Genomic DNA, 18,858 nt, shown 5'->3' with positions numbered 1-18,858 from the left:
TTATGTTCAACGTCGACGTACATAGACAGCATATGCGCGATTGTCTTATTCAGCCGTTCCGTTAGTCCGTTCGTTTGGGGGTGGTACGCCGTCGTTCTTCGGTGATCCGTGCTGCTGTGGCGTAAGATTCCTTGCATGAGCTCCACAGTGAAGGCCGTTCCGCGGTCCGTGATTAGGACCTCAGGGGCTCCATGTCACAGCACAACTTGGATAATAAAGAACTTTGCAACTTCTTGTGCAGTTTCCTTCGGAAGAGCGGTGGTCTCTGCATAGCGCGTCATGTAGTCTGTCGCTACGACAATCCATTTGTTCCCGGATCGGGATGTAGGGAACGGGCCCAGAAGGTCCATTCCGATCAGCTGGAAGGGCCTCGTTGGGACGGCGATCGGCTGCAGAAGTCTGGCGGGTCTCGTCGGTGGTGTTTTTCGTCGCTAGCAGTCACGGCAGCTCCAGACGTAGTGGGTGACATCGGATGTAAGGTGGGGCCAGAAGTACTTCGTCTTGATTTTCGTAATCGTGCGAGCTGTTCCGAGATGTCCGAAAGACGGGTCGTCGTGGCACGCCTCCAAAATTTCGTCACGAAGGTCTGCGGAAATGACAAGTAGATAATTCTTTCTCGTTCCGGGGTTGAAATTCATCACTAGGATGGAGTTTTTGAGGCTGAACGCTGGTATGTTGCGCTTGAACGCCCTAGGCACGGCGACGTTGCGTCCTTCGAGGTAGTCGATCATGACGCGAAGGTCAGGGTCGGCACGCTGCTGGGCGGCTAGGTCGCTCTCTGTCACGACTCCGAAGAACACGCTGTCTTCATCGGAGTCCTGTTGTGGTGGGTCGACGGGGGCGCGGAACAGGCAGTCGGCGTCTGAGTGTTTCCTGCCGGATTTGCAGACTACTGTAACGTCGAACTCTTGCAGGCGCAAGCTCCACCGCCCAAGACGGCCAGAGGGGTCCTTCAATTTGGCGAGCCAACACAGCGCATGATGGTCTGTCACAGCCTTAAACGGTCTACAATACACGTATGGGCGAAATTTTGAAATGGCCCATATTATAGCTAGGCACGCTTTCTCGGAGGCAGAGTAGTTTTTCTCTTCCTTCGACAGACCACGGCTTGCATAGGCGATTACCTTTTTGCAACCGCTTTGCTTTTGGACGAGGACGGCACCCAAACCGATATCACTGGCGTCCGTGTGCATTTCCGTTTCGGCGTTTTCGTCGAAATGAGTGAGCACGGGTGGGTTTTGAAGGCGTTGTTGCAGCTCGCAGAATGCCTGTTCTTGGTCGTTTTCCCAGCTGAGAGGGGTGCTTTTTTTCGTCAGGCGCGTGAGTGGCTCTGCAATGCGTGCGAAGTTTGCGACGAAGCGCCGGTAGTATGCGCTGAGTCCGAGAAACCTTCGCACACCCTTCTTATCTTTCGGCCTTGGAAAGTTTGCAATGGCTGATGTTTTTGCCGGGTCAAGTAGGACTCCCGCGGCGTTCACGACGTGACCCAAGAACTTGAGCTCCTCGTACGCGAAACGGCACTTCTCAGGCTTCAGCGTTAACCCCGACGTACGAATAGTCTCGAGTACAGATTCCAACCTAGTGAGGTGTTCGTTGAAAGTCCGGGCGAATAAGACAACGTCGCCGAGGTATACGAGGCAAGTGTGCCACTTCAGGCCTGCTAGCCCAGTGTCCATGACTCTCTGAAACGCTGCGGGCGCCGTGCACAGCCCAAACGGCATCACCTTGATTTCGTATAGACCGTCCGGGTTTATAAATGCAGTCTTCTCTCGGTCTCTCTCGTCGACTTCAGTTTGCCAGTAGCCGGTCTTCAGATCCATGGATGAGAAGTACTTGGCGCGGCAGAGGCGATCGAGGGCGTCGTCAATTTGTGGCAGGGGGTACACGTCTTTTTTCGTGATTTTGTTTAGTCTCCGGTAGTCAACGCAGAATCTTAAAGTGCTATCTTTTTTCTTCGCGATTGATTGATTTGTGGGCTTTAACGTCCCAAAACCACCATTTGATTGTGAGAGACGCCGTAGTGGAGGGCTCCGGAAATTTAGACCACCTAGGGTTCTTTAACGTGCGCCCAAATCTGAGCACACGGGCCTACAAGATTTCCGCCTCCATCGGAAATGCAGCCGCCGCAGCCAGGAATCGAACCCGCGACCTGCGGGTCAGCAGCCGAGTATCTTAGCCGCTAGACCACCGCGGCGGGGCCTTTTTTTTCTTCTTCACGAGTACAACCGGCGCAGCCCACGGACTTTTTGATGGCTGTATTATGTCGTCGCTGAGCATGTCATCTACTTGAGTTCGGATGGCTTCGTGCTCGTGTGAAGAAACGCGGTACGGTGACTGTCAGTAGGTCGGGCTCCATCTTCGGTTATTATCCGGTGCTTTGCCAAACGTGTCTGACGTAACTTCGCGTTCGAGAAAAAACACTTGCTGTAGCGACGGAGCAACTCCAGTAATCTGTCCCAATTTTTTTGTGACTGCGCCGGGTTCACGTCGAAAGGATGTGGCAGCCTGGAAGCATCTGCGCGTGCGCGTTCAAAGGTGGCGACCGCGATCACTTGACTCGCTTCTTGCGTTTCTTCGAGGAACGCAACTGCAGCGCCCTTGTTTAGATGCTGGTACTCCTCGGTGAAATTGGTGACCAAAACGTGGGATCTGCGTTGCTTAAACGGCGCAATGCCTCTTGCGACAGACACACCGCGGTCTAGAAGCAACTTTTGGTCAGTCTCCACGATAGCGTCGACGTCAGGAGCAGCACCTTCACAATAGACGGCGATCATCAAGCTTGCGCGGGGTGGCAGGGTGACGTGATCGTCGGCGATCCTTACAGCAGCACCGTGGCCGAGGTTCGGTTGCGGCGTCGTAGAGTGATCGGAAGAAAACGTTATCGACCTGGTCTGCAGATCAATTATTGCGCCATTGTCCGCCAAAAGTCAGTTCCGAGAATTACGTCGCGGGAGCAGGCAAAATGACGAACTCCGCAGGGTACGTAGTGCCGTCTATGGTGACGCCCGATGTGCACATTCCACTTGGGGTCACGAGGTGGCCTCCTGCTGTGCGTATGTGCGGACCGTCCCATCTGGTCGTAACTTTCTTCAGCTTGGACGCGAATGACCCACTCATGACCGAGTAGTCGGCTTCCGTGTCGATGAGGGCGACTACGTCAAGGCCATCGATGGAGAAGTTGACGTCGGATGCCGCTTTTCTCGAATTTCGGGTGCGTCGGGGCGTCGTATCGCGGCTTGCGCGTGTTGATGGTCGGGCACTATGCGTCGTCATCGTCGTCTTCTCAGCGGCAGGCTTCGTCATTTCGGGTACGCGTCGAGCAGCGTAGCTGTAGTCGTTTTCGGGGGTCTCGTCAGGGTGTCATCGGGTCGTCGGGATGAGGGCATGTCGTGAATCACGGTCTTGCGTCGTTGGAGGGTTTTCAAATTTTCGCCGTTGTGCAACTTCACCTCCAGAAGTTGCTGCTTTTAGTTTCCCCCTCGTGGGCGGGGGGACCTTCCACGGGCAAAGTCAGCATTGATGCGACGGTTGGGGGATTGGTACGGGTAGGGCGACGGCGAATTGTTGAAATGGGATGGTCCACGGCTAGTGTTCGACAGGTATTCGTCGATCTCAAATGGGCGCTGACCGGCTTGCGGGCAGGGTGCTTCGATGGAGAACCCACGCAAACCCAGCCTCTTGTACGGGCAGCGGCGGTAGACGTGGTCGGCCTTTCCGCAGTGGTAGCACAGCGGACGATTATCTGGTGTTCGCAACACCTCGGTCTTCCTGGGTGCCTGGTTTCGGGTTACAGGGGGTCGGGCGGGCGATAATGGGGGGCGGTACGGCGGGGCCTCTTGATAACGGGTTGGGACGAGTCGGGGTCGACGAACAGCAGCGGAGTAGGTCATCGCTTGTGGTTCGTAAGATGCTTCCGACGGCGTAAAATTCCCCAGTGCTTGCTGAACCTCCTTGCGGACGACGTCAGTGAGGGAGGTGACTTGGGGCTGTGGCGTTGCTGGGAACAATTTTCTCAGTTCCTCGCGAATGAAGGTGCGGATGGTCTCCCGCAAGTCTTCCGTCGCCAATCCAGGGGCGTTTACCGGGTTCACCGAAAGGGTGTTGAGTCGTCTATCGTATTGCCGCGAACGCATTTCCAAGGTCCTCTCGATCATCGAAGCATCGGTGACGAACTCAGCGACGGTCTTAGAGGGGTTGCGTATAAGTCCAGCGAAGAGCTCTTGTTTAACTCCCCGCATCAGAAAGGGCACCTTCTTCTCTTCTGCCATTTCGGGGTCAGCTCTCCGGAACAGCATCTTCATCTCCTCAGTGGACAGTACAACACCTTCGTTAGGGTGTTGCATTCGCGTCTCCAACAAAAGGGCGGCTCGTTCTTTCCGCACAACCGTAGCGAATGTTTTGAGGAATTCGCTCTTAAAGACAGTCCAGTCGGTTAGGGAGCCTTCATGGTTCTCAAACCACGTTCGAGCTGCATCCTCCAAATAGAAGAAGACATGACGAAACGTTTCTTCGTCATCCCACCTGTTAAAGATGCGGATGCGCTCCAGCTTCTCCAGCCACTCTTCCGGGTCTTCACCAGGAGATCCTCGGAATGATGGGAGCTCACGAGGTTGTTGCATAACGACGGTATGATGATGATGAATGATATGTGGTGTTTTTTGGCGCAAGGGCCATTTGATGGCCAAAGAGCGCCACTTCATGAGACAAAGAATGTGGGCAATGATTGTGATTAGCGGCTGTATAAGGGCCATAAAATTCCTCGCTGTAGAACGGGTAAAACATACAAGCAATAAAACCATGACCATGCCGTGAAAGGTGTGGGTGGTGTGAATAGATGACAAAAGTTGGTGATATTGAAAACGATGGTGGACGTGTATGGCATTAGCACAAGTACCTCACTCGTTCGTACCCTTGCGTACAAGTGCCGTGAGGCAAGTGCTTTCCTGTGTAGCCAACGCAGCAAAAACCTCTCTGGAGAGGTTGTGCAACGGAATTCCCGGGTATATATTGTTACGGGTAACTTATTTAATAAATTAAATACGAGGCACTGTGCTCGGCGAACAAGATGGCGACAGTTCATAAACAACCAGCCACCAACGTCGTCTTTCTCTTTCTTCCAGACAGGCTGTGCCGGCTGTTGCGTATCATAACCCCCCGGTGGTAGAAGCACCGTCTCGGTGCTTGAGCGACTCGGATGCGGTAGAAGGAGGGTGATAGGGCTTGAGTCGAGCTATGTGCACGATGTCACTCGAAGGTGACGATGATGACGTTGAATCAACTGGAACGATCTCGTATGTAACGTCAGTCACCTGGCGAACGACGCGGTATGGTCCAGTGTAGCGTGACAGCAGTTTTTCAGAAAGCCCTACACGCCGAGTGGGGGACCAGAGGAGGACAAGGGAACCCGGTGAAAAGTGCACGTTTCGATGATGGGAATCGTAGAGCTGTCTTTGGCGCTCCTGTGAAGCCTGCAGGCGGCTGCGGGCGAGTTGGCGTGCGTGGTCGGTTCGCGCGATGGCTTCGCCGACATACTCAGTGACCGAGGGCAGCAAGGTGTCAAATGGTAGGGCGGGTTCTCGGCCGTATAGAAGATGGAATGGTGAATAGCCGGCAGTGTCGTGACGTGACGAATTATATGCGAACGTCACAAATGGCAAATGAACGTCCCAGTCCCGGTGGTCGGCCGCTACGTATTTAGAAAGCATGTCGGTTATGGTGCGGTTTAGGCGCTCCGTAAGACCGTTCGTTTGTGGATGGTACGAAGTGGCAAACTTGTGCTTGGCAGAGCAAGAGCGCAGGATTTCATCAACGACAGCTGATAGGAAGGTGCGGCCCCGGTCAGTGAGAAGTTGGCGTGGAGCTCCGTGTACTAAAATAATATCATATACCAGAAAGTCCGCCACATCGGTTGCGCAACTCGTCGGAAGTGCTCGTGTGATAGCGTACCGTGTCGCATAGTCAGTGGCGACAGCGATCCATTTGTTGCCTGAGCTGGAGATCGGGAATGGGCCAAGCAGGTCGAGGCCAACTCGAAAAAAAGGTTCGATGGGAATGTCGATTGGCTGAAGGAATCCAGCTGGTAGGGAAGATGGCTTTTTGCGGCGCTGGCAGGGTTCACAAGCGGCGACGTAGCGTCGAACAGAGCGGGCAAGACCAGGCCAAAAGAAACGACGACGTACACGGTCGTATGTGCGAGAGACGCCCAAGTGGCCCGCCAAAGGAGCGTCATGAAGTTGGTTGAGAATAGTCGCACGAAGATGTGCTGGTATGACGGGGAGCAAGTCATGGCCATATGGATCGAGGTTACGGCGATACAGGATGCCGTCTTTTACCAGGAACATTTGTAGAGATGCGTCGCGAGGCCTTGACTCAAGTTTGTCAATGATGGTTCGCAGGGAAGCATCCAGGCGTTGTTCGTGCCCAAGGTTGAGTAGCTACGTCACAGACAGAAGGTCTGGAAAGGTGTCAGTATGGGCAGCCGCTTCCACGGGGTAGCGTGATAAGCAATCAGCATCTTGGTGTGAGCGCCCTGTTTTGTACGTTACGGTGAACGTGTATTCTTGTAATCGTAGGGACCAACGAGCGAGGCGTCCTGTGGGATCCTTGAGTGAGGCCAGCCAGCAGAGTGCGTGATGGTCGGTGACTACCCGGAATGGACGCCCGTATAAGTATGGGCGAAACTTGGCGACTGCCCACACGAGAGCGAGAAACTCACGTTCCGTGATTGAATAGTTGCGCTCGGCTGTAGATAGTAGGCGGCTTGCATATGCTATAACACGGTCATGTCCGCGTTGACGTTGCATTAGCATTGCCCCGATGTCATGCCCACTAGCGTCAGTGCGAACCTCGGTTGGAGCTGATGGATCAAAATGGGCTAAAATCGGCGGTGTTGTAAGGAGCGTCGTGAGCTGGGAAAAAGATGAGGCTTGATCAGCACCCCAGAAAAATGGGGTGTCCTTCTTCAGGAGGTTTGTGAGTGGGCGTGCAATGATGGCGAAGTCCTTAACAAACCGTCTAAAGTAGGAGCACAAGCCCACAAAACTGCGAACGTCCTTTGTTGACTTCGGAACAGGAAAGTCCGTGACGGCGCGAATTTTCTCGGGATCCGGGCGGACTCCTGCGACATCGACGATGTGGCCAAGTACGGTTATTTGACGACGAGCAAAGTGGCATTTCGACGAGTTCAGTTGAAGTCCGGCTCGACTAAAAACTTCAAGAATCGCCGATAAACGCTTGAGATGGGAGTCGAATGTGGGCGAGAAAACGATAACGTCGTCTAAATAACATAAGCAGGTTGACCATTTAAACCCTTGGAGCAACGAGTCCATCATTCTTTCGAATGTGGCCGGCGCATTACAGAGACCAAAGGGCATAACTTTGAAGTGATAAAGCCCGTCAGGAGTGACGAATGCGGTCTTCTCACGGTCCATCTCATCCACAGCGATCTGCCAATAGCCAGATCGAAGGTCGATAGTGGAAAAATACTTAGCACCGTAAAGGCAGTCTAAGGCATCGTCAATTCTAGGCAACGGATAAACATCTTCGTAATTTTGTTGAGATGCCTATATTCTACACAAAAGCGCCATGTTCCATCCTTCTTTCTAATCAGGACGACAGGGGAAGCCCAGGGGCTACAAGAGGGTTCGATTATGTCCTTTGCAAGCATCTTTTCGACTTCCTGTTGTATGACTGTGCGCTCGGACGCGGAAACACGGTATGGACGTCGGTGAATGGGACTCGCGTCACCGGTATTGATGCGATGAGTAACAACACTCGTTCGGCTTAAAGCCGTGCTGGCGAAGTCGAAAATGTCACTATAGGACGCCAGGACGTGACGAAGGGCTTCGGCTTGATCAGGAGCGAGGTCTGATGGTACCATGTGGTCAACGTCGACGCCCGATGAACGTGTTAGAGTTGGTTCATTGTCTGAGGTGCAGCAATCATCCACTCTGAAGGGTTCAATTGTATGGTCTTGTAGAGCAGTAATTTCGGCCAGGGCGATACCTTGTGGAAGAATTTGGGCAGTGAGGGCAAAATTGACAATAGGAAGGCATGTGCGGTTTCCAACGATTGTCAAAATGGTGTGCGGAACAGCGACGCCATGCGTAAACATCACGGCATGAATTGGTGCCACCATGTAATCGCCGTCAGGTACAGGTGGTGTAGAGAAGAGGTCGATATGTGTGACACAGTTAGGCGGAAGGCGTGCGAAATCAATGCAGCAAAGGCAACTTTGAGGTGGGTTGGTCAGATCAGCAAGTAGAGGCATTTCAAGGTCAAGACAGCCGGCTGAACAATCAATACGGGCCGAGTGAGCGATTAGAAAATCCATGCCTAGAATTACTTCATGAGGGCAATTTTCTATAACGGTGAAAAGAACAGCAGTGCTTCTATCGGCGATAGTCACACGGGCAGAGCACATGCCAATAATCGCGGCAGTTCCCCCGTCGGCGACTCGAATGGCTCGGTTCAAGGCGGGTGTTACAACTTTCTTTAGGCGGCGACGAAGAGCAGCACTCATTATGGACACATGCGCGCCGGTATCGATCAATGCGCGCACAGGTACATTGTCTAATGTAACGTTCAACAGATTCCGGGTCGTCGGTATTCTTGCAGAGGTCGTCGTCAATGCAGCTTCACCTCCAGAAGCTGCACTGCCTAGTTTTCCGGTCGGGGGCGCTGCGAATAGGTCGGAGATGCAAAACGGCGTTGTGGGGGCGAACGAGATTGACGGCGAGCAGGGGACGGTGAGCGGGCGTAGCGAGGTCTCGTCAGAGGTGCGGCAGAATCAGAGGATGTGGTCGGCATAGGGGAACCAAAATCAAATGTTGAGGACGACTGGTGGTCAGAAGTGGCTTGGGTAGGAGGCCCATAGCGTGCCGGCGGAGCCCAGTGATTGCGGCAGTGGCGAGCAATATGACCGACACGTCGGCATTTGAAGCAGATGGGCTTGTCGTCCGGTGTACGCCATTCGGACAAATTGCGCTGTCGAGAGTAGTTGGACCCAAATCGAGGAGCGGATGGACGACGATAAAAAGGCTCGGCAGAGTAGACTGGTTGAATGGGGTGTAGGCCGACGTTCGATAATTCTTGACGAACGACGGCTTGTATCAGTGAGATCGTGGTTGGTGAAGGATCAGGCGTTGGAAATGGAGTAGCTACTGGTTGGGCTGCCTCGACCTCACGACGAATGATGCGGGTGAGGTTGTCACATCGGGAAACTGGGCGGACGGAGTCATCACAAGAGGAAGTAGCAGCTGTGTTCGGCAGGCGCGTGATGCCGTGGGTGACGCGGCGGGCTTTAGCCTGTTCTAGACGGCGGCACTCTGTCAGGATCGTGTCGATTCTCGTGACATTATTAAAAACCAGCAGGTTGAAGGCATCGTCAGCAATCCATTTGAGGACATGGTTAACTTTTTCTTCTTCTGACATGCGCTGGTCGACCTTGCTACAAAGCGCCAAGACGTCAAGAATGTATGAGACGTACGATTCAGTAGACGTCTGGGCGCGAGTGGCGAGAGTCTTCTTGGCAGCGAGCTGACGACCAGATGAATCGCCGAAAAGATCACGGATCTTCGATTTGAAAAGATCCCAGCTTGTGATTTTGGCTTCGTTGGTTTCGAACCATGTCCGCGGCGTGCCGTCGAGGTAGAACACAACATTGGCGAGCATGAGCGTGGGATCCCAGCGGTGGGTAGCACTGACTCGCTCGTACCGGTGCAGCCAGGAGTCAACGTCGATGGTGCCGTCAGCGGAGAAAGTTCCAGGATCCCGCAGGGGTGGCAGAGTGACGTAGGTTGTCGACTCGGATCGAGAGACGGGTGGGGATGAGGCACTGGCAGTTGAAGTAGCCGAAGAGTCCCCGGTGTTGCGACCGCTGCGCGTCTCCATCGAGGTACGGGAGTCGTCCACCTCCACCAATAATGTTACGGGTAACTTATTTAATAAATTAAATACGAGGCACTGGCTCGGCGAACAAGATGGCGACAGTTCATAAACAACCAGCCACCAACGTCGTCTTTCTCTTTCTTCCAGACAGGCTGTGCCGGCTGTTGCGTATCAATATGAAAATTTTGAATTTCTTTTAAAAACGCTAACAATGATTTATTACTAAAAAGCGGTTCCCTACCAACGAACATTGCAGGGTGTAGAGGTATATGTTGTCAGTAGGGTAATGGAAAGTGTTGTCTTCTTAATGATTGATATGTAGGGTTTAACGTCCCAAAACCACTCTATGGTTATGAGAGACGCCGTAGTGGAGGGCTCCGGAAATTTAGACCACATGGGGTTCTTTAACGTGCACCCAAATCTGAGCACACGGGCCTACAACATTTCCGCCTCCATCGGAAATGCAGCCGCCGCAGCCGGGATTCGAACCCGCGCCCTGCGGGTCAGCAGCCGAGTACCTTAGCCACTAGACCACCGCGGCGGGGCAAGTGTGGTCTTCTTAGAGTGTCTAACTGTTTACATTGAATTAAAACGTGAAGAACTGTTAACGCCTCACCACATTTATCACACAATGGTGGATCACCACCGGACAAAAGATGTGTGTGTGTCGTGTATGTGTGTCCTATCCTGAGTCTTGTTAGTGTTACTTCTGTTAGACGTGATTTTGATACTGGTGGCCAATGGCCAAGGTGTGGCTTGATAAGGTGTAGTTTGTTTTGTGTGTGTGTATCCCACTTGCTCTGCCAGTAGTCCCTGAAGTTTCGTTTGAGAGACGGCTTAAGATCAAGAGCCGGGATTAATATGGGCGTAGGGGCAGTGCTTTCGTGGACGGATGCAGTGAGCTGATCCACCCTCACGTTGCCTTGGATCTCACGGTGCCCTGGCACCCAGCACACTACAACAAGTTGTTTGAGTGTGTAGAGTGTGCACAAAATAGAGTAAAGTGAGACAAGGACCGGGTTTTTTTGTTTTTTAAGACTGTGCAGAGCCGTTACCACACTGAGGGAGTCTGTATAAATTGCTGCTTTTTGTATTTGTAATTGTTTGATGTGTTTAGCTGCCACAAGTATAACGTAAGCTTCCGCTGTGAAGAAACTTGTGCCTGGATGTAGAGGGCCAGCATCCGAAAAGGATGGGCCGACAGCAGCGTAGGACACAGAGGAGTTAGTCTTGGAGGCATCTGTGAAGAACTCAGGACATGTGTATTTGTGTTGAAGTTCCAGAAAGTATGTTCGGATATGGGCAATAGGTGCATGTTTTGTAACCTCTAGGAAAGACACATCGCAGTCTATATTCTGCCACTGCCACGGTGGCGGGTATGCTACAGGAGCCATTAAACTGTGTTCAAGTGACACTTCAGTTTCTTCAGCTAGACACTTCAGGCGAACTGAGAAGGGCTGCCTCATCGAAGGCCTGTTTTGAAACAGAATGGAGCTTGACAGATCAATAATAGTAGAGTACGAGGGGTGCTTCTTGTCTGCTTTCACCTTAAGAAAATATACAAAGGACATGAATGTTCTCTGTAGATGAAGCGACCATTCATTTGACTCAACGTAAAGGCTTTCTACAGAGCTGGTGTGAAAAGCCCCCGTAGAAAGGCGAATGCCCAAATGGTGCGCGGGGTCCAGCATCTTCAAAGCACTTTGAGTTGCAAACTGATAAACAACGGCCCCATAATCTAAGCGGGCGTGAATGAGGCTTCGATACAGATTCATGAGGCATTGCCTATCACTACCCCAAGTAGTATGTGACAACACTTTTACAACATTCATGGCTTTTAAACATTTTGTTTTTAAATACTTGATGTGCGGTACGAAGGTAAACTTGTTGTCCAATAGTAATCCTAAGAATTTATGCTCCGCATTAACAGACAGACGTTGACCGTTCAGTTCAATGTCCGGTTCTGAGTGCATGCCTCTCTTTCGGGAGAACACACACGTGCTTTTTTGTGGGTTCAGTCGGAATCCGTTTTCCTCTGCCCATTTGGAGACCTTGTTTAAACCTAACTGAACCTGACGCTCACACATTGCCAGATTGCAAGATCTAAAGCCAAGCTGGACGTCATCGACATATGTACAATAAAACATATTCCGAGTGATTGACAAGCGCAAGGAATTCATTTTGATGAGAAAAAGGGTGCAGCTAAGTACACCACCTTGTGGCACGCCTGTTTTCTGGACAAATGTTTGGGAAAGAACCGTGCCCACTCGGACACGGAATGTCCAGTTTGGCAGGTAACTTTCGATTATGTGAAACATTCTTCCATGCAAGCCAAGGTGGGACAGGTCTCTTAGAATTCCAAATCGCCATGTTGTATCATAAGCCTTTTCGATATCGAGGAACACAGACAGAAAATATTGTTTATGGACGAAGGCGTCTCTGATCTGTGCCTGGATACGGACAAGGTGGCCTGTGGTGGATCTACTCTCTCGAAACCCGCACTGAAATGGGTCAAGCAGATTGTTTGTTTCAAGGAAATGTACAAGTCGGCAGTTTATCATTTTTTCGAAGACTTTGCACAAGCAGCTTGTAAGTGCTATAGGCCTATAACTCGAGGGTAAAGAAATGTTCTTGCCCTCTTTAAAAATAGGAATAACAATAGCCTCTTTCCAGGAGGTAGGGATAGTGCCAGAAAACCAGATAGCATTGTACAAACAGAGTAAGGTTTTTCGCGTTTCTTCTGGTAGGTTTTTTAACATTTCATACACCACACGGTCAGAACCTGGGGCAGAAATGCTGCAGGAGTTTAGAGATGTTCGGGGCTAAGCTAGACTGAAAGCTTGGTTATATGCTTCGTATCTAGTGGATTGGTGTTCGAGTTTCTGCTTTTCTATTCTTGTTCTGTATTTTTGGAAAGTGTCAGTACAGTGGGATGAGCCGGATACCTGTTCAAAGTGTGCACCGAGGAAGTTTGCCTGATCTTCCAAGGTATCACCCTGAGTGTTTACGAGTGGGAGTGAGTGTACTTTTCTTCCTGCTACCCTACGAACCATTTTCCAGACTTTGGCCTCTTGTGTATACGAATTTATCCCTGATAAAAACTTGTGCCAACTTTCTCTTCTGGCCTGGCGACGCGTTCTCCTGCCTCGAGATTTTATTTTCTTAAAGCTCTCAAGGCTATCCGCTGTCGGCGAGTTCCGCAGCAACCTCCATGCCCTGTTCTGTTCCTCTCGCGCATTACGACACTCTGTGTGCCACCATGGGACGTGTCGTTTGCTGGGCATTCCAGATGTTTCCGGTATGCACTTGGCTGCTGCGTCAGTTAGAAAAGCTGTGAAATACTGCACAGCTTCATCTATGTTTAACCTACATATGTCTGTCCAACTCAAACGTGTAGTGTTATGGAACTGTTCCCAGTCTGCTTTGTTTATCAGCCATTTGGGAACGTGTGGAGGAGCTTCATATGTTGTTTGTGAACTCAACACTACAGGAAAATAGTCACTATTATAGAGATTATCCATGATTTTTCATTTGAGTAGGGGTAGGAGTGAAAGTGATACGATGCTGAGGTCGATAGATGAGTAAGTTTTGTTGGCAACGTTATAGTATGTTGGCTCTTTCCTATTCAACAAACAGGCACCGGAAGAGAAGAGAAATTGTTCAATGAGATGACCTCGTGCATCACAGCGAGAATTGCCCCACAGTCCACTATGTGCATTTAGGTCCCCAAGAAGCAAATAAGGTTCTGGCAGTTCGTCTAATAAAGACTGAAATTCACGTCTTTCAAGACGGTGGTGGGGAGGTACATACAAAGAGCAGATGGTGACGAGTTTGTTTAAAAGTACCGCTCGAACAGCCACCGCCTCAAGAGATGTCTGGAGTGGTAAATGTGTACACGTTACTCCTTGGATAGTAATAATGGCTACGCCACCGGATGACGCCACAGCATAATCTCGGTCCTTTCGGTATATGACGTAAGCACGTAAAAAGTTTGTATTGGAGGATTTTAGGTGTGTTTCCTGTACACACAGCACTTTAGGTGAGTATTTGTATAAAAGCTCTTGTACGTCGTCGAGGTTCTTAAACAGTCCTGTGACGTTCTAATGGATTATTTGTGTGTCCATATTGGAAGTAAAGTAGTGCTGTGTGTACGTTAAGGGAGTGAATTGTTTAAGCTGAAAGGTCGAGCTCAAGTACCAGGGCCATGGTCAGGCCCTGTGATGAGCTTTTTAGTTCTCTTGGCGCGCTCCAGAGAGCCGCGCCGTTCTTTTTGCACCAGGGGTGCCGCCGTATCCATTGCCTCCTCGGAGGCACTGGATGCCCGCTCATGCGAGCTGGTTTTTCGAAGCTTGGGCCTCGCCTGGCGAGGTGAGGCCTCTAGACCCGAGGACCCTGGAGTTTCTGGTCTCAAGGCAGCCAATGGCTCGCTCTGTGCAGGCCGAAGGAGTGGCGAGGGCTGATGCGACACTGCCTCCTGGCGCGCCGCATCAGCATATGTGGGGCCATAAAATGGCGAGACACTTTTTCTTGCTTCTTTAAATGTAATGTTTTCTTTTATCTTTAAAGTGATGATCTCTTTTTCTTTTTTCCAGAAAGAACATGAACGTGAGTACGCGGCATGATTTCCGCCACAGTTCACACAGTGTGATGGTTCTTCGCAATTGTCAGAATTGTGGCCTGACACTCCACATTGTGCACAAGTTTGGTGACCACGACAGCTTTGTGAGCTGTGGCCATACTTCTGGCATTTAAAACAACGACGCGGGTTAGGTATGTATGGTCTGATGTCTTTGTGTACCATGTTTGAATACTTTCTGGCAGATTACTGGAAGCGAACATGAGTATCAGGTGTTTCGTCGGTGTTACCTTGTTGTATCTTCTAATGGTGATCCTTTGTACATTGGTCACATTCTGACTCTTCCACCCCTCCAGAAGTTCCTCTTCAGTCAAGCCGAGCAAATCAGCATCAGATACTACTCCACCGGTTGTGTTCATCGATCTGTGTGGCGTTACAGTGATGGGAGTGTCACCAAAAGTTGACAGATTCTGTAGCTTTTCAAACTGTTCTTTTTCTCGAACTTCACGGAGGAGGTCTCCGCTGGCCATTTTGGTAACTTTGTACCCGGCTCCAAGAGTTTCTGTGAGACAGCTGGCTATTACAAAGGGGGATACAGTTCTGGCTTGCTTGCTGCTTATCTCACTATGTATAACATGAAAATGGGGGAAGTTTTCACTTGATCGGTTGAAAAGTCATAAGTCTTCGGTGCGTATGCGCTTTAAGGCGGTACGATCACTTAATAAGGAAAATGCTCTATGCATGCCAGTTTAATTTTCTTCAGAAGCGTTGGCGGCCACCTACCGCGGAGCCCAACGAGGGGACGCTACAAGTTTGTGGATGCTAAAACCTGCAGACGCCAGCCGTACAACGCAACTATAACCCAATGCGCCTAGACCAAGGTAGGCTATTTGCACAGGGTTAACCCTAGCCGCCAGGAAGTTTGGAAGTAAACAGAAGAGAGTAGAAGACAGGACAGATAAATAGTAAGAGATAAAGACGAAGATGTAGGGAGAAGGACATAGGAAAAGGCGACTGCCGATATCCCCTGGGTTGGTCAGCCCAGGGGGGCCGTCTACGTGAAGCCGGGGCCAAAGGGGTGTGTTGCCTCTGCCAGGGGGCCTTAACGGTCCAATCACCCAGCGTCAGCTCAACGCCCAGGATCCCCTTTTCCCCGGACACGGCAAAGCCACGCACGGCTAGGCGTGGGAGGAAGTCAATACTTCCCCGTTAGCTCGGGTCCGTGGAGTCGCTACATACCAAATGCCTACTTGCGCAGGCGCCCCTGCGGGGGGAAACTGGACATTTCAGACAAAACTCAGAGCCTGCAGTCGGAAAGCTTGCATGACATCGCAGTGGCGTTTCGCACACTCATATTGTTACGCTGTGCCACAAGACCATCTTTTGACCAGCATAACAATACCCAGTGTACGCATTTCGGACGGGTTCGCGGGTCTGCATTTCACGGCAGGACCGTCGTCCACTCCGGTGTGGTGTTCCGCCATGTCGAAACTTGCAAAGCATATGTTGCGCACGCTGAAGAAGCCAACGGCAGAACCTTTTCGCCGATGATTGTGGTCGCCTTTGCAGAGGTGATGCTTGGGCAGCCATCGTAGAAGTCGTGTGAGATGGATGACGTAATCGAATTTGGTACAGTCATTCTTTTCCCTCAAGGCTTTGATGCAAGAGATTGAAATGTAGACCTTGTATAAGTTTAAAAAGAACGCTGTAGCATGTCTCGTGACGTGCCTTATAATGTGCGCCGGGCCAGCATTCATTGTGACGTCATGGGCGTAATGGAGAAAACGCTTGCATGCAAGGAAGCACGGCTTCGACATCTGGCAAAAAAAGGTTTCAGATTTAACATGTTTGTAAGCGAAACAAGAAACATCAAGCGGATAGAGCGCTTCTTGGCTTTTTGGCTAAGATCGCTTCTCGCCATTTTGGCTAAGATCAAAATGTAGTCCTACCCCTCGTGATTATATGTGCTTGGACCTGGGGCCTAGCTTTGATGCCATCTTCCATTGAGGGGGGACCACTTTTTTCGCTCTTCTTTTTTTCCGCACTCTTCTCTTCTCCCCTTCCTACTGGCACTTGCACTACGTTCAAGACGCGCTCCTTAGGGAGCTAACTGATCAGTTGCACCGTAATTTACGTGTTCTTCCCCTATCCTGAGGTTAGGTACTGCTTCTATGGCTCGATGATGTTCCACACCTGAACGCCTGGCCTATTTAGCAGAGCTGTTTGGTGTCTTTTAGCCCACGAAGTTCTGTGCCTTTGGGATTTCCTGGGCAGTCTCACTTTGGGGTGCTGTAGCAGGGGAGTGACGCCCCGCGGTGGGTTAAAGGTTCACCCCATTACACCACTGTATATCTATGTGTTCAAGGGCTGCTTGCTTAGCTGGAGAGTGATCACCAAAGAGGACATCCCGACTAAGCTAATGGTTCCCGGGCCCTGGGTAGGCGTGCCGCTCAGCCCCTGTTCTTCCGGCCTCTGCCAAGGCAGCTCCTCCGCGGCTCTACGCCACTGCGACTGGCCAAGCCCTTAGGCAAGAAAGGGTGGACGCTGGGGCAGATGGTAGGGCGTTGCACCCTTGCGGCCAGGCCCTTTAGTTCCGGAAGGTCCGGGCGGCCTTTGGTCGGGCCAGCAAGGCCGAAACTACCATTGCCTCTATGTGTTGCCGCTTTTGATAACAACTCTCTATTCTTATTATCTTACTATGCGATACGGATTCTATTTGTATCCAAGATAATAAACTTAAATTTGCAATACGGAACAAAGCTTGAAGCTTGCTTTGACTCCGCCGCGGGTTGCCCCAGTATTTCACGATCTCCGGGATTGGCCCACTCGCCCCAGCGGGCGTGAGTACAACACTATTCTTAATAAAAACGATGTGTCCGGATTCACCAGAGATATTACGGTAAACCGCGAGTGTGCGGCGACTCTCCGAAGCCTTGGTGTCACGCTGCCCCAATGTACGCGGTATTCGCCGCCTTTCGCTCGCGTGCGGAAGTGCCCTATGTGTGTTCACACTTCCAATTGCTTTGTGAAAGTAAATCTTTGTGTCGAAAATTTATATTGGGCAGCACCTTCTTTGTGTTTACTCATACATTTTCCAAGTTTTTTTCAACATCCCATTTATGAAAGATAATGAGCAGTTTATTTTTACTGTTTCAAAGGAAATTTAAAATTGTGTATGTGAAAAAACAGCCTTGTTTAGCCATTTCCACTATTGGAGTTTGTGCATTTCAGAAAAAAAGAAACAGCTTCTATTGCGTGTTGGTGTTTCTGTTCACAGTTGCAGTGACAAGCGAAGGCATTTTTATTTCACGTCTTCACTAGAAGTCTTACCCTGAAGGCGTGTTCTCTCACGACATCTTCACATGTACACTCTTCCCCATCACAAAATAAATTAGCGAGGAACAGCAGAGGACGCACCACGCAGGAACCTGCAGCGCGGCGGTTTCGCAAAGCCCCGACGTGCAGACGTCTCTGTGCTCTTCTTGTGTGCAACGACCTGGGTCCCAGCTTCCGCCAGCGGTATCTGTAATTCGTTGCCATGCGGTTAGCTACCTCACTGGTGCTCTCGGCCATCGCCTTGTTCTTCACGCTTTACACGTCTGGACATCATCCCGAGCATACCAACTCATCCGTCGTCGGATCTCTCTAATTACAACTGCGATGATGTTTATTCAAACAGAGGAGTCGCAGCAAGGTCACGACGGAAAATGGGCGTACGGCAAGTTTGGCAAAGGCGGCACAGGCTGATGCTGATGACCTCTGATGGATGGCGCTTACCCACAAAGGGGGATGGGCCAAGAACCGGGCGGCAGGATACTTAAATGAAACTAAACTGAAAATGAATCCAATCTGAAAAAGTAACTTATAATAATCCTACCAAAAAACAAATATGTGTGCTGAGCAAGCGGTCAAACCATCTTTTCTTTTTGAAAGACATAACTACGAATTATAAACTAAAGATCTGAAAAGGTAGTTGTTCACTAGCATGGTAATCTTTTAGTTGCGTTGATGTAATCAAACACAGCGGAGCACACATCCCTGTGGCAGTAACCAAATGAAGTTCCGCCAAGTGATAATATTACTGGTAAATTTACTTGTATTCCTAGCTTTTGTAATGGGGCTACTAAAAATCTTTTTCTCTGATAAGAATAACGATGACAGAATAAAAAGAAATGTTCAATTGTTTCAATTTCGTTGCACCAAATGCATAGCGGTGACGCCTTGAGCTGAGCTTTATTAAGGTAATAATTTAGTTGTGGAACTGCACAGCGCAATCTGGTATAAGTGAACTCTAACTGGCGAGATACACACCAATGTTTATTCCAGCAATAGCTGAAATGCTCGAAATCTTCGAATTTATCCAAATTACATTTTCCCCATCGCAGGCAAGCATT

At 50.5% G+C, this 18,858-nt stretch overlaps 1 non-coding gene across 1 annotated transcript; it reads left to right on the top strand.

Annotated features, from left to right (window-relative positions):
- Positions 1-17,111: 17,111 nt before the first annotated feature.
- LOC119168784 (U2 spliceosomal RNA) lies at positions 17,112-17,295 on the top strand. The gene has a single exon (XR_005109476.2). It is a non-coding gene; the product is annotated as a U2 spliceosomal RNA (small nuclear RNA).
- Positions 17,296-18,858: the final 1,563 nt, after the last annotated feature.

The sequence above is a fragment of the Rhipicephalus microplus genome, chromosome 6, assembly GCF_043290135.1.
Source record: "Rhipicephalus microplus isolate Deutch F79 chromosome 6, USDA_Rmic, whole genome shotgun sequence".
NCBI classification, from domain to species: domain Eukaryota; kingdom Metazoa; phylum Arthropoda; class Arachnida; order Ixodida; family Ixodidae; genus Rhipicephalus; species Rhipicephalus microplus.
Note: the sequence above shows the minus strand (reverse complement) of the source record. Positions and strands in the feature narration are given on the sequence as shown.